Genomic DNA, 13,998 nt, shown 5'->3' with positions numbered 1-13,998 from the left:
GGAAGAAAAAAAAAAAAAAATCCTGGATTTCAGCGCCATAAAAACATCTTCCACCGGCCCTTGGCGTCATCCGTCTCTCTCTCCGGACACCATCTGTATAATTCAGAGGGGTCCCAGGCACAGAAAACACAGCAGACATGGGCTGTGTGTCCACCTGAGGAACCTGAGAGGCTGAGCTGACCAGCTGGGGGCTAGGCTTCCGCGGCGGCAGCGCCCCATCGAGAATAAAAAAACTCTCCAGGGCGCGGCGTCCCGAGTAATGAATGGGTGGGCAGGTGGGTGCGGGACCGGGGGGCAGCCGGGAAGCCAGGAGTCACGAAGCCTCCTCCTTCGCTGGAAACGCCTCCCCTGCGAGTGGCCTGCCTTCCATCGTTCATTCCGAATTAGGAAGAGGATGCTGAGGCCAAACAGCCGTCCCAGCCGGCCGGGCCGCGCTGGGGAAGGGAGCGTCCCGGGGAGCGGGGCCCGGGAGCCCGAGGGCGCCGCCGGGCCGGGAGGAGGGGAGCGCACGGGTCCCCTCGCGCCCGCCCCCTCCGCGCGCGAGGAGAGGCCTAGATCGCCGGGTCCGCACGCCTCCGGCGGCTCCCCCCACCCCATCCCCGGGACCCCGGAGGGGCGGCTCCCCCCGCCTCCTCCCGCCCCCGGCCCGCGGCACCCCTCCGCGGGGCGCTTGGTTGGGTCCGGGGCGGGGTGGGCGGGCGCTGCACGTGCGGCCGCGATCTCCCCGCTCCGCTCCCGCCCCGGCGCCGCGGCCTCCCCGCCCAGCTCGGGGCGGCGGGGCGGGGCCTCGGGGGGCAGGGCGGAGGCGTGGGCGGGGGGCGGGCCGGCACCCCGCGCTCCCCTGCCTGCCCGGGCCCAGGGGCTGGGAGATCGGGGTGAGCGCGGCGCTGGCAGGAAGGGGGACCGATCGCTGTTGTGAGTCCAACACCCGCTGCTCCAGACTTTTCTTCCAGGTACGAGCCGGAGCCCGGCGCCCCGGGCCTCCCCGCTGCCCCCTCCCGGGCCCCTGCGCCCCGGCGTCCGCGGTGCCCCCTGCCGGCCGGGCGGCGGCGGGACGGGCTTCGGGAGGCTTTCAGAAAGTCGCGAGCTCTTGCGAAAGCCGAGTCCCCTTCTTCGCGTCTTTCTTCTCCTCCTCCGGGCTCCCCCGGCCCTGGGCGCCGGGCACCGGGCTGGTAGGTCGCCTTCTGCGGGTCAGAGAGCGCCCCCGCCGGAGCGGGAGGTCGGGGCCCCGGGCAGCTAGGGAGACGCGGGGCTCCGGGGGCTGCCCGGGCGGCGGGAGCGGGAGGGAGGCCGGCCGGGCTGCTGGCTGCGCCCTGGGCTCCGTGCGTCGAGCTCGGCTGGCTCCCCGGCGCACCCCGGTGCACCCCGGCGCCCTGTTCTGGGGGCGCCTGTCCGTCGCGCCCCGTCTCTGGGGCTAGCCCCCGAGCCCTGCGTTCCCGGGTGCGGTGCCCGCCGCCTGTTGTGCGCGCCGCGGGGCCGGCCGGGCTGCCGGGCTGCGGGGCTGCGGGAGGGACCCGCGCGCAGCATCTGTCCCGCGGGCGGCCCCTGAGAGTGCCCAGTCCCGGGAGGGAGCGGGAGCTTGTGCTGGAGCCTGGCTGCGCCAGAAGGGGGCCTCGGTGGGATGCGAGAGCGGGGCGCAGCCTGCAGGTTGTGGGTTCCCGGAGGAGCTTGTGGCGGCGCGCAGGCCCGGCCCCGGGAGGCGGAGGGGACCCCTGCCTCTCCCCCAGGATGGCCGGGGGCTGTCGGGGATGGACCGTGGGGGCCACCGGTGTGCGGTCCACAGGGATTGAGGCAGCACCGTGAGTCCCGGGACGGCTGAATCCAATGGCGAGGGCGTTTTCTTCAAGGCACGAATAAATGGAAAGCTGTCAAAATAAGCATATTTTAAAGTTTGAGTGAGAGCTGGCAGGTTTTCAGGCCATGCAGTTGTTTGTCCAGGGAAATAGTAGCTTCTTGACACCCCTTTTCGGGTATTTTGTTTTTGTTTTTGTTTTTTACTTTTTAGCACAAATCTGTTTGCCAGTCATTTCCCTCGGGGGCTGTGCATGGCCCACACGGGAGGGGGGGGGGGTTGGGGGGGGGGAGAGACACTTCAGCAATGTTCTCGGGTTGCCTTTGACTTCCAGCCCTTGCTCTCTCTCCAGTTTTGTTTTGTTTTGTTTTTAAATGTTCAGAAAAAGTATCTCTTGGCGGGTCTTCCACGTATGATTCAGTCTCTTCTCTGGAACCCGCCGTTTTTTGTTTACAGGTTTTGTAAGCATCTCTTTAAATTTAGTTTTTTTGCAGGAAATACTCCCCTTCGCCACAGGGTGTAGTTTACGGATTAGAAAATACTGCTGGAGAAAGCTGCTAGTGGCTTCATTTTCCAAGAATGTAAGTCATTTCCTTTCTGTGATTTCAGGGAGTTGATATTTCACAGCATCAAAACTTTGTGGGGGAAAATTTTTCCGTAGTACATCTGTCATTAGAAACACTTTTCTTTCTTTCTTTTTTTGACTTTGGGATTTTTCTCCTTTTGAGCAGCGCCTACATTTAGGCTCCGCAGGGAGCAAGGATAAGAAGTTTTTCAGGATCCACAGCATTTTGAGACCACTGTAGAGAGTCGTTTTAACAACCGCGGAGACCTACAAACAGCCTGCAGGATGGAGAGGGGGGGAGGGGAGAAGCCAGAGGCAGGGAAACAGATGCTGCCTGTGCTGTTGTTCCTTGCAGTATAAAACCTCTAGAACGGAATCCTTTTCCTAGGATGTGGTTTTGAGAAATAAAAGTACTGTGTTATGTTAAAAGTGGAAATACTCCACAGTGTGAGACAGCTGACATTTTAGTGTACTTGTAAACATACTGGATTTATATTTCATATTAAAACGGGCCTTTGGGGTTATTGGATGAAAAGGGTCCTCCAGGGGATATCTCCTATCAAGTTATCTGCAGGGTATCTTCTCCAGAAAGCAGACTGACTGTAATATGAACTAATTTCCCCCTCTGTCCCCTGCGCCCTCCCCCCCTCCCACCTTTGAATTGCTTATAAGAATGCCTGCGATCTGACTCTTATGGACCACAGCTAGCCAGTGAGCCGAAGCTCTTGCAGTGCTCAAAACATTTTAAGGAACAAGAACTCTCTCTCTATTTGCACCCCCTCCTTTTAGGAGGTCAACAGAGGTAACCTGCCAGTTTCACATACATAATTTCAATGGGGAGGTTGAAGATGCTCCTAGCTCCGTAGGAAAACCATACAACAGGCCAGGGTACGACTGCGTTTGAAAGCAACATTTCTGTTAGGTGATCATTTTTAGCTACAAGATCTTTAAAAACTCATTCAACTAGGCTAGCTGAAGGTGGGGGGAAGGGACACGGTTGCAGAGCTTTGCTGGTTTCTGTACTTTGTTCCCACTTTTAACTTCACTTGTAAAGGTTTTGGCTTTCAGAGCCAATGACATAAGAGGCCGTGTAGCCTTCTTTGTGGCGGATGCTTGAAACGAAAGTTTCAAACGGAATTGTTTTTGACTGAGCTGTCAAGTTCAGAGGTTAGTGTAAATGAGTCCCGTCGCACAACGAACTTTTTTGATAAAGGCATTCTTTGTAGTGTTCAGCTTGGATGTTGCACGTTTTGATTCCTAAGGCCACGGGTTTACAAAAAAAAAAAAAAAAAAAAAAAAAAAATCTGAAACCTGCAAACAATTATTTTATTACATGAAAGCCAGTACCAAGAAAAGATTAATTCAGTCCAGATGTAAAAATGTATGTGAGTTTTAGGTTTGGATGATCTCAACAAGTTCCCCCCTCTGCTGATGAGGCTGCCTGGATCCCAGATGGCATGCACAAAGTGTCCTTTCGGTGGTTTTCTGGGTTCAGACCTAGACGTCACGGGCCTGTTCCGCAGTCATTTTAAGATTGTCTTAGGCATTCCAGAGAACAGAAAGTTTTCTGCGTTTAGGCAGAGATGGGTTTTTCCAATTACTCACTAATACAAACCTCATAAATGCTCTGGTTTGGTAGAGGAAGCCTATTTCGTAAGTGGGGAAACGAGGAATTCAGTATTGTGTATCCTGATGGGCAAAGCATAGGTTTGCTTTCAGTTATGCCAATTTCAGCTCTCTTCTTTTAAAGAAAAGAAAAAGAAGTTTTGCCCAGGCTGGTTTGGCTCAGGGGATAGAACGTCTGCCTGCCGACTGAAGGGTCCCAGGTTTGATTCCAGACAAGGGCATGTACCTTGGTTGTGGGCACATCTCCAGTAGGGGGTGTACATCAGACAGTTGATTGGTGTTTCTCTCTCATTGATGTTTCTAACTCGATCCTTCTCCCTTCCTCTCTGTAAAAAATCAGAAAAATATATTTTTAAAAAGAAGAAAAAAGTTTTAAGTGTATTTACAACCTTCAGTAGAATCCTACTGGAACAAAAATTGTGTTTTCTGATACAGCATTTGGTCCTAGTATGATGATCTTCTTATTCCCCTCTCCTCTATGCCAACAAGAAACAATACACACAATTTATAAGAAAAATGCCAACATTTTTCAGCCTGTACTCCCAGCACCAGAGTTATAAAGGGTGTGTGTTACATACTTAAAATTATATATATTTTGGGAAGTCTTGGTATGATGATATAATTACACATTTTGGGAGTTTGATTACATTGTGAATGTGTATAAAGCAATCAAGTGTAGGAGGGGGTGGAGAGGAAAGATGTAGTGAAGGGATTTTAAGATGGTGAAATTTTAGTTAAACTGTATCTTCCCTACAACACAAACAGGAAAAATGGCATTGTTGGCCTCTGTAGTTAAACTTTGATATAGGGGTAGTTGAGAAGGCTTTTGAATAGCACATTATCCTGAGGAAGAGGCTTTGGGGGCCTGTAAAAATAAGAGAAAAAAAAGTTAAAGGGATAATTTGAGAGGAAGGAGGAAGTAGAATGCTGGGCATTGAATTGCAAGGGAAATCTAAACTTAGAAGGATGAGTATTTAAAACAAGGCTGAAGTCGGGAGAACTCTCTATTTAAAAGTGGGAATTAAAGATTAAGATCTCTTCAGCTGAGAAAAAAAGGATTAGAATTAAGGTTCTCTATAAGGACTGTATACAACATGAAATAGTGCTAAGTGATACTTACCATGGAAACTGTGCCTGCATTGGTGCTGAACCACTAGTTTGGTGTTCAGTAGTGTTCAGGAGCTGGATGCTTATGATTGTTCTCCCACCCCACCTCACCCCACTCCACTTCCCACTTCAAAGAATGGAAACATTTTTTTCTTTTTCTTGGCTAAGCTCTAATGATTCTGCAAACATTTAATTTGTGCCCCACCATTGGGGAGAACTACAGTGGCCTGCCCCCATGCTCTGGGACCACAGGAGCTCTACAGAAGTAATGGCAGACGTTGCCACGGAGTTCTGAGCGAAAACAAGCAAGCTGTGCTTCCAGTTAGTTTATAGGAATTAGTGATACAATTACTTCTAATGCAAGTTTGCATACTACCACTTTTTATGTATATCAAACGGAGTGATCGATCGTGCAGTGTACCACGTTGATCAAAGAGGGATTATTGAACACTGGGAAGGGGAAAGAAATTACTGATCTGACAGCTGGTTGTATTACCCGAGGAAGAGAAAAGGGTGGTGCTGAAACGAATTCACAGACGAACACATACAGGCTGAAGGAGAAGGCGGGGTTTGCAGGAGCTTCCTTGGAGTTGTCTGTAAAAATACAGCATCTTCTTGAAGGCCTTTCCCTGCCTGTGGAGTTGGAGCTGTACAGCAGGAAACTAGGTGGAGATCCGGGCCTTACCTAAATAATTCTGTTAATGTGATAATTAGGATAATTCTGGCCAAAAGCATCTATTAAGAACCTCAATATTCTGAGCTGATTATCCTGAGGTATCATATCCTATATAATAAAAGGCTAATATGCAAATCGACTGAACAGCAGAATGACCATGATGTGCACTGACCACCAGGGGGCCGGTGTTCAACACAGGAGCTGGGCTCACAGCTGGCCTCTCCTGCCTCTGCTGCAGCACTAAGGATGTCCCACTGATGTCCTGGATTGGGAGAGGATGCAGGATGCACTGGGCCTCTAGTTTTTAGATATTTTCTAATAACTTTGTGCCTCTCTCTATATCTATATCTATATCTATATCTATATCTATATCTATATCTATATCTATATCTATCTATATATCTATCTCTATCTCTGTATATAATAGAACTTCGAACAGTAGTGTTTTACTTGTATATGAAGACAGGAAAAAGCAATATTTTAGACTAACTTTTTGCCATAGTTTCATGTGAAGCAGGAAATCATAAAAATCAAGCAAATTCTGTATTTATATATTAGGATATTAATGAAGTTTCTACTTAGCTTCTCAGATGGTTCCCTGTCTACTTAATACTAAATGAAAAGGGATTATTTTTCTTCCTGTAGGTAGCTGTCTAGTTTTAGTAAATTGCTTTTTTTTTTTTTTTTGGTGGGTGGTGGGGAGGGTGTGTGTGTTCCCATGGCATAATTTCTTTGAATGACTTGTTATTGACTAGTTACATACACCAGAAAAATGCACACATCAGAAGTGTAAGCAAAAAGTGATCATCCCCAGGCATCCCTCATTCAGATCAAGAAACAGACTATTTCCAGTCCCAGAAGCTGCTCCTTAGTCAGAACGTCTGATGCAGGGGTAGCCCTATTCTGACCTTTATTACCAGTGCTTGGTTTTCACCTGTTCTTGGACTGCATTGACATGAAATCTGATACGAGTTCTGTTTTTTGAGTCTTCTTTGGCTCAACATAGTGTCATGTCCAAATTGGTGCAGGTAGCAGTAGATTTTTTTTTATCTCTGTGAATGAAGATACCCAGTTTATTTATCCATCCTATTGATGGGCATTTGAGTTGTTTGGGGCTGAGTAGTTGGGTGGGAACTTTTGATGGCTAAAAAAAAAAAAAACCAACAAAAAAACCTTATTGGTGTTGAAGGAAGAGTATAGTCTTAAGATTCAAAGAGAAAAAATGCTTCAGAAAAGTGAGGGGGGTCGGGAAATGCAATATCACGAAAACACTAAAGGCTCAACTCAGTCCACAGAATCCTAGTGTTTCAGGGCCTCAGTCTGCAGTACCCCACTGCATATGCCAGATTTCAGTTGAGAACTGGGAAGAGGGAGGGCACCTTCAGGGGTAGCTTGCCCCATCACCCTTAGAGGGATTGAGGTCCCTTGAGATTGAGTGGCTCATACAGAGAGGCAGTCTGTCTAGTCTTGGCTAGTGCCATCTGAGTGCTGAAAGCCAGCTCCCAGCTGTGTCCAGGAGCCTGGAGGACAGGGAACCCTTCCCTGGTTCACACAGGTGAACTGTGGGCAGACAGACGTAGACCTGCCCAGAGAAAATGGAGGGGCAGCCCAGCGAGGCAGAATTTTACCTCCTCAAGCCTGCTCTACCTCCACCTCCACCTCCATCTACAACCCGTGGGACTTATTTCCCCCCTCTCTCCTCTCCCTCTCTCCTAGGGCTCTCCAGTGAGACCTTCATTGATGAGTGCCAAGTAGATGGTTTCTTGAGGTCCCTCCTGACTCCTGTTTCATTGATGCATAAATGATCTAGGATGTGGACCCTAGAGGACCGCTTTCTAAATACTCTTAAAATAGCTCATTTTTAGCCGAAACCGGTTTGGCTCAATGGATAGAGCATCGGCTTGGCGACTGAAAGGTCCCGGGTTCGATTCCGGTCAAGGGCATGTACCTTGGTTGCGGGCATATCCCCAGTAGGGGGTGTGCAAGAGGCAGCTGATCGATGACTCTCTCTGGTCGATGTTTCTAACTCTCTATCTCTCTCCCTTCCTCTCTGTACAAAAAATCAATAAAATATATTTTTAAAAAAATAGCTCATTTTTAAATTAAATTTTATTTTTTTAAATATATATTTTATTAATTTTTTACAGAGAGGAAGAGAGAGGGATAGAGTTAGAAACATCGATCAGCTGCCTCCTGCACAACCCCCACTGGGGATGTGCCTACAACCAAGGTACATGCCCTTGACCGGAATAAAACCTGGGACCCTTGAGTCCGCAGGCTGACGCTCTATCCACTGAGCCAAACTGGTTAGGGCAAAGTAGTTCATTTTTAAGAAAATGTTGCAAAAAAGATTTTTTTTTTTTTTTTTTTTTTTTTTTACCTCTTCCTGCCATTATGCCTCCTCCCCTTCCCCCTGTCCATCTTTCCAAGTTATTTTAATTCTTAAATATCCCTGGAAACATCCGGTCTCTACCTAAAACAACAGTGACATTCTGGTGCTGTAGGCTGAGGCAGTCCCCAGGAAGCACTTGCTGTAAAACACAGGATTATGACTTCGCTGAGAAATCTAATAGATAAAACAAAGTGCTCAGGAAGGATAACGGTTGCTATAGATCATTTCTTTCATGCTTCCCTAAAGAGGAAAAGGACGTTTACATGGTTCAGAATTTCAACCTAGGCTCATTAGAATGGTGAAAACCAGGTAAAACAGCAGACGTTTGATAAATGGGTAGTAAATAGATTCTGCTCGAATGAAATACTGCTTATACCAGCAGAAACATAGCATGTTCAATCTCAGAAAATATAAAAAAATGTGTTCACTGTAGGGCCACAGTTCTGACAAGTTGCTCACTGAAGTGACTACAGAAAAGAGGCATGGGCTATGAAGACGACACGGGAGAGAAGCAGTGAAGTATGACAGTCAGAATGAGGTCTTTTAGATCAGTCCTCTGGGGCCCAGATCCACACTTTACTGTCCTGCAGTGTGCAGCCTTGGGGAAGTTCCTTAACCTCTCTGAACCTTTTTCCTCATCTGTTAAATGGAGACAATAATAGTAACTACCCCACGGCATTGTTTTGATTATGAAATGAAATAGTAGTGCAGGTAAAGCAACTAGCATGGCCTCACACATAGTAAAAAGTAAAATGTTAGCTCTTATTACCTAAGACAGACAGGAATGATGTATAGAAGGATTTCAAGTTTTCTTGGGCTTCCTCTAGGCTCTTGTTAATAAGAGGCTGTTCACAAGATTTTATTATAAAGGGTGGGGCAAAAGAAGTGTTACAGCTGTGAGTATGTGAAACACAGAGTTCATTCTTGTATTATTATTTATTAATTATTGTAATATTTTTCCATTTGAACAACTGTATTCTGGCTTTTGCCCCACACTGTGCTCTGCTCATTGATGGCAGTAAGTAGGCAACAAAACCTATCGTGTTTCCCCGAAAATAAGACATCCTCTGAAAATAAGACCTACTTACAGGTTTTCTTCTGAGTGAAATATAAGGCATCCCCCGAAAATAAGACCCCCCCCTAGGCTAAACATGAGAGATTTGGTCCACTGATTCTGAAAGAAATCACAAGAAATTCACCAGGAAATTCAGGAATTGGATTGTTATGATGATGTTCCAGAAGATGATGACATGATTGTCATTGAATAAATGAGTAAATTCTTGATACTGTAGGATTCACAGTTTGTCTGGTTTGTGTTGACAACTATCGTACTATTGTACTGTGCACAGGTAATAAATTTCCTTTATTTTCATTTAACAATAAATATGTACCATATTCTTCATGGAAAAATAAGACATCCCCTGAAAATAAGACGTAGCGCATCTTTGGGAGCAAAAATTATAAGACACTGTCTTATTTTCGGGGAAACAGGGTAGAATTTCTCAGTTACACTCTGTATTGCTGCACCAAGAGCAGCTGGCCCATTTCACTGACCGCTAATTGATCAAATTATTTTTCCTAATTCTCTTTTAATTCCTAGCTGTCTCAGTTGCCCAGCTTCTACCTACTAGATAATTATTTCTTTCCAGATGCCAAAAAAGTAATTCTACAGATTTAGAAATTTTCTTTATGATGATAATGTTATGCAAAGTAGTTTTAAAATTAAAAGAGTACCAGTGGCCCATGTCTTTTGCTCCTGTACCCTATATATTTTACAAACCCTTTAAGAGAAAGCCACTATTATTGGTACAGTATAAGGCAATTCCTCTCAGCTCCCTTCCCCATCATTAGCAGTTTGCATAATATGGGTCAGTCCCCTTCATAATTTTCTGTTATGGGGCCCAGAGCTTAAGATTTTAAACCGTTCGTTCAAAGGAAATTAATAGTCTGAAAGTTTCAAAGGAAGTGTTTAAGGAAAACAAACTTAAGCACATTAGAACGCATTTACATCTAAACAGCATAATTACAAGCTCAGTCAACATAGGCATAGGTTCGGAGTGATCAGATGTGTCATTCTGATCTGTTCATGAAAAGGGGGATCTATCCCAGATAATCCTGTTCCCTGCTATGTGTTGTGTAATACCTTGAACTTTTAGTAAACTTAATGCTTTAAAAATGTTCACTTAAGTCCATCAAAAAACTGGTTTTACATCTTGTGACGTATCCACGTCTACGTTGAATACTTTGTGCAAGTCCTACCAATGTGTTTCTTGTCCCAGTGGGAAGACATTGGAGGGTCAGACAGGTACTAAGTGGAGTCCTGGTTTTAGGGAGCTTATCAGTGAGGGCCCAGGTAGAATGCTCCCAGCTGCCCTGGGGCCTCTGACTTTGTGTTGGGCCATGGGCTCAGGCTGAGACATATTTACTTTTCAAGTACAAATGAGATTTTTTAAGAACAACAGAAATGTTTATGACCTGGTAAAGGTCCCAAATATTAAAAGAAAACTATGAGATTGGAATTACTAAATGTTTCATTAAATTCATTTATTCCACATAATGTATGCCTCCTATGTGCCAGGCAGTGATCTAGGCCCCAGAGATACACCAATGAACAAAGTAAAAAAAAAAAAAGTTTTAGGACCTTACATCTGAAAACTAAGCAAATTTTGAAACAGTAAGCCTAACAAAACAAATCTTATATGAGTATAGGAGGTAGGAAGCAGGAGCATTGGTAATTTGAAGTACAGCAGATTTTCAAATAACGTTTTGTTTCATGTCATTTCGTAGTAATGTTGATGAGATGCCATTGGGATTTAACTTGTTTATATCAGTTGTCCTACAGTAAGTTGATTTCATTATAGGTCTTTGCTTATATGTGTATTGACAACATTCAATGAGGACTTCCTGTAGTGTGGTCAAGTTGGCCTCACTCAGGTGACCTGAGGGAGGAAGTCAGCCATACAAAGACATCTGGGGAAGGTGTGTTCCAGCAGAGGGACTATCCAAGGCCTCAGGTGGAAGTGAGCCTGGTGTGTTCCAGGACCAGTTAGGAAGGCCACAGAGTAGTGGTAGATGAGGTCAAAGAGGTTTGAGAGCAAATCATGTAGGGCCTGAATGGGGAGCCATGAGTGAAATGAGGAATCACTGGGGAGTTGTGTGCAGCAGAGTAAGGTGATTTGACTTTTATTTTAATAGAATCGCTGGCTACAGTGTTGAGATAGGAAAATGGAGCAGGTGGTCAAGGGTGGACCTGGGATACAGGTTAGCAGCTGTTGCAGTGATCCACTGAGAGATGCCAATAGCAGAGGAGGAAGGGAAGAGAAATGGCCAAGACTTATTTTGTCAGTTGTACCTGGCCCACTGTTTGAGGAGTATGAGAAAGAGAGATCAGAGCAAGGATAACACAGGGGCTTTTTGCTTAATTATGGAGTTGCCATGGACCGAGATAGGGATCTCATGAAAGAGCTGGTTTGGAGAACAACTACGAGCTGTTTTAAACATGTTATGTTCATCTTCCAAGTGGAGAAGTTAAGGAGGTTGTTGGGTGTAGGAATCAGGAGTTTAAAGAAGAGGTCTGGGTTGCAGATATACATTTGATGAGATAACTTGGGGAATGTGTATACACAGGGAAAGCAGTCCATGGATCAAGCTTTGGATCATATCAGCATTTACAGTCTCTGGAGAAGAAAAGTAAACTCATAAGAGACTATCTTAAGCCTAAGGACTTATGCACACATTTCTAACATAGTGGACAGAATGGTCTCCATGTCCTAACTAAAGTGTCATTTTTAGAAGATGTTGTTAATTCTGCTCACCCACACTCTGGGGAGAAGGAACTATGACTTATTTTTCTGTGATGAGGTACTTGGGCTGAGCCAGAGGTGCTTCAGCCTTGAGAGGTTGAGCTGACAAGGAGGAAGTAAAGAAGACCGAGAAGGAGCAGCCAGGGGATAGGAGGGAAATTAGAAGGAATTCTGGAGGATAAAGTAAGTGTCTCAGGGAGGAGGGAGTGAATGAATCAGTAGTGCCATGGGCTGTTTAGAGATCAAGCAGGATGAGGACCGAGAGGTGCTTGTTGGGTTTAGCAATGGAAGTCATTGGTGGCATTGACCTGAGCCATGACAGAACACCTGAGCTGTATCAGTGGAGGATTGGAGACAAAAACCTCATTGGAGTGGACTGAAGAGAGAATGTGTGTGGTTGAGTATCGATCCATGAACCAAGAGGTCAAGGTTTGATTCCCAGTCAGGGCACATGCCCAAGTTGTGGATTTGATCCCCAGTAGGGGGCGTGCAGGAGGCAGCTGGTCCATGATTCTCCCTCATCATAGATGTTTCTGTCTCTATCTCCCTCTCCCTTCTCTGAAATAAATTAAAAAACATTTTTTTTTAAATAAGAGTTTATGAAACATAATTCTGATTTTCAGTTCAACTTCTCATTAATATTCATTGGTACATTTAACATGTCTGATAGATGTAGGGTGGGACTTTGGAATGCTAGGGGCCTTGAGTGTCTTCAGCAGGCTCTGTCAGGGATGGGCAGCCTTTCAGCTTTCCCTGAGTTATTATTGGTAAACTCTAGTGTGTGGATTATGTTTCTTCGAAATAGAAAAAATACCTACAGCAGGTTCTCCTCCTCCTCCTTCCCCTCCTTCTCCTCCTCGTCCTCCTCCTTCTATTTTTTTAAATTGCATCCCTTTGGATAAGAACTACATAGTGGAAACACTGTCCCTTTGTTAAGACTTTCCTGTTTGTTTTGTTTTCTAGTTCAAGCCACTGATCCTTTATTTGAAAAGGATGCTGCAGAGACATGTGCTTTGAGTTGGCTTCTGTGCCCGCAGTGGCGATGGGTTTGAGCCGAGGAGTCCCCGCACACCTGGCAGTGCCCACAAGCCTGGGCGCCTTCATTCACACAGGGGACGGGTGGCTCAGGGCTGGGGCTCTCCAGAGCCAGAGCAAATGAAGTCACAGACACATCGGCTGCTTCATCTTTCTTTTTAACTTTTTGGATGACTTTCGTGGCGAATATTCTTTCAGAGCATGTGATTAAGCAATTTTCATAGCTCTGTATTTTATGTCATAATTACGCACCAGGACTTTTCCCTCCTGGGAATTACCTTGGAGTTATAATGCTCACTTTCTATACTACTATCATCAGAACAAATCAGCAAGCCTCTGATACTAATTACCTTTTCTTTCCCTAAGCTGATTAAAATGCTAGCACATAGGCCTTTAATGCTTAAATATTGTTTTTGGGTAGTTAAGAGCTTATAGCGATCGTAGAATTAAAACTTTGCTACACGTGGTTGAGTGTTGTTTGGTAATGAAGTATAGTAATCGTTTTTAGAAAGTTGATAATTATGGAAAAAGGCTGGAAAGAGCACGGGCTTTTCCTGGGCAGTGGATTACGGCACGTTTTTTGAGAAGTGGCATACACACACCATGCCAGCATTCTCTCAGGTACCACTCTGTCAACACTGTTTTATTGGTATCATTCCGAATGTTTTCTCAGCTGAAACTTGTAAGTCACTCCGCAGCCAGCGCAATGAACGTAATTGGCTTGTAACAGAAAGACGCGAGGCCAACGTGAAGTAATTTGGCAGCGCTGAGCGTTTTACACGGTAAACACTGGGGTGTGCGGAGGTGTAAAACGGAGCAAATTTTGAAATGCATGTGAAGTCTTTTAAGTCTGTGAGTGCAGGATGAAGTCCAGACCTCTCAGTGTGGAGTTCAACATTCCAGACCAAGCTTGCAAGGCTGTGGCCCACCGGGAAGGTTGGCTGCAGACATGTTTTGGTTTTTAACACGGCGTTACAAACATTTATTTGCCAACATTAAAAA

General features: G+C 45.9%; 1 protein-coding gene across 10 annotated transcripts in view; it reads left to right on the top strand.

The window, feature by feature from the left end:
• Window positions 1-801: 801 nt before the first annotated feature.
• Window positions 802-13,998, top strand: part of FRMD6 (FERM domain containing 6) — an 85,257-nt gene continuing 72,060 nt past the window's right edge. For 2 of the 10 annotated variants that reach the window (XM_084887043.1, XM_084887038.1), the window contains exons 1-2: window positions 808-953; window positions 2,276-2,373. The gene's annotated coding sequence lies outside the window, so the exon portion shown is untranslated. Of the gene's footprint in view, window positions 954-1,000; window positions 1,173-2,275; window positions 2,374-13,998 lie in introns of those variants that run through there. The other 8 variants (XM_084887042.1, XM_084887036.1, XM_084887045.1 and 5 more) reach the window with 5 other exon arrangements.

Source organism: Pipistrellus hanaki (assembly GCF_964339955.1).
Source record: "Pipistrellus hanaki genome assembly, chromosome: 1".
Taxonomy (NCBI): domain Eukaryota; kingdom Metazoa; phylum Chordata; class Mammalia; order Chiroptera; family Vespertilionidae; genus Pipistrellus; species Pipistrellus hanaki.
This window is presented reverse-complemented; position numbering and strand designations above follow the sequence as displayed.